Here is a 1,382-nt window from a genome sequence, read left to right on the forward strand (position 1 = left end):
GGCAGTGTTATGCTGATGAAATCAGGGCTGGGGAACTTCCAGGCTGATTCCTGGAACATGCTGTGCTTTGTTTAGTTTGTCTCCACCTCTGTGTATCCCTCCCCCCTTGAAACGTATAAGCTGCGCCGAGCTGAGTCTTAGTCAGACTTGGATGACTACAGCGGCGCATTGGCGAGTTCTCAGTAAAGAGGAACTTCGGCCGGAGAGATATGCCAACGTCTCCCGGTCTCTGCTTCGACAGAGGAAAACGTTTCCAACACGACCCTAGCTCCAAACCCTAAGCATAGGCCAGACGGGGCGACCATAGCTCCGAACCATAAGCGTAGGCCAGACGGGGCGACCATAGCTCCGAGCCTAGGACAAGGGCGACAAGGGTCAGCCTCCGCCCGGGGCCTACGCATAGGCCGCAGTGACGAAATTTATAAATTGTTCAGTCTAGCTTCCAACATGACAGTATATGAACTGAGAGAGATAGGCAGATTGGATTTGCAGTTGGGGGTAAAGATGGGGACATTTGTAATAAGATCAAGTCTGGGGGCCCAGGAGTCTGAGACATTGACATTTCATCTCTGTGAGCTTCCTGATCACCGGGTGGGGGCCCAAAGTAAAGGTGAATGCTAATCTCAAGGCCAGGCCGTGCCTTTGTCGCTATGGTAATGTGAAGGTCTGGGTGATACTATCATGCTAATTAGGGTTAGCACCTGGAGAGGCATTTGAAAGGCAGTGTTATGCTGATGAAATCAGGGCTGGGGAACTTCCAGGCTGATTCCTGGAACATGCTGTGCTTTGTTTAGTTTGTCTCCACCTCTGTGTATCCCTCCCCCCTTGAAACGTATAAGCTGCGCCGAGCTGAGTCTTAGTCAGACTTGGATGACTACAGCGGCGCATTGGCGAGTTCTCAGTAAAGAGGAACTTCGGCCGGAGAGATATGCCAACGTCTCCCGGTCTCTGCTTCGACAGAGGAAAACGTTTCCAACACGACCCTAGCTCCAAACCCTAAGCATAGGCCAGACGGGGCGACCATAGCTCCGAACCATAAGCGAAGGCCAGACGGGGCGACCATAGCTCCGAGCCTAGGACAAGGGCGACAAGGGTCAGCCTCCGCCCGGGGCCTACGCATAGGCCGCGGACTCTGCCAATATGTCCCAGAGGCGAATGGCCACTGCGGGGCCTCCAGCCCGGGCAGAGGGGAAGCCTCCCCGGCAGCCCCATTAACGCCTAATTGGCCAGGCGGCCCCGTCTACACTTAGTTGAGCTGGCGGCCTCATTTACATTAAGTGGACCCGGCGGCCCCATTCACACCTAGTTGATCAGGCGGGCCCGTTCACACCTAGTTGATCGGGCGGGGCCATTCGCACCTGGTTGATCGGGCGGGCCCGTTC

Source organism: Paramormyrops kingsleyae, unplaced genomic scaffold (genome assembly GCF_048594095.1).
Source record: "Paramormyrops kingsleyae isolate MSU_618 unplaced genomic scaffold, PKINGS_0.4 ups167, whole genome shotgun sequence".
Taxonomy (NCBI): Eukaryota; Metazoa; Chordata; class Actinopteri; order Osteoglossiformes; family Mormyridae; genus Paramormyrops; species Paramormyrops kingsleyae.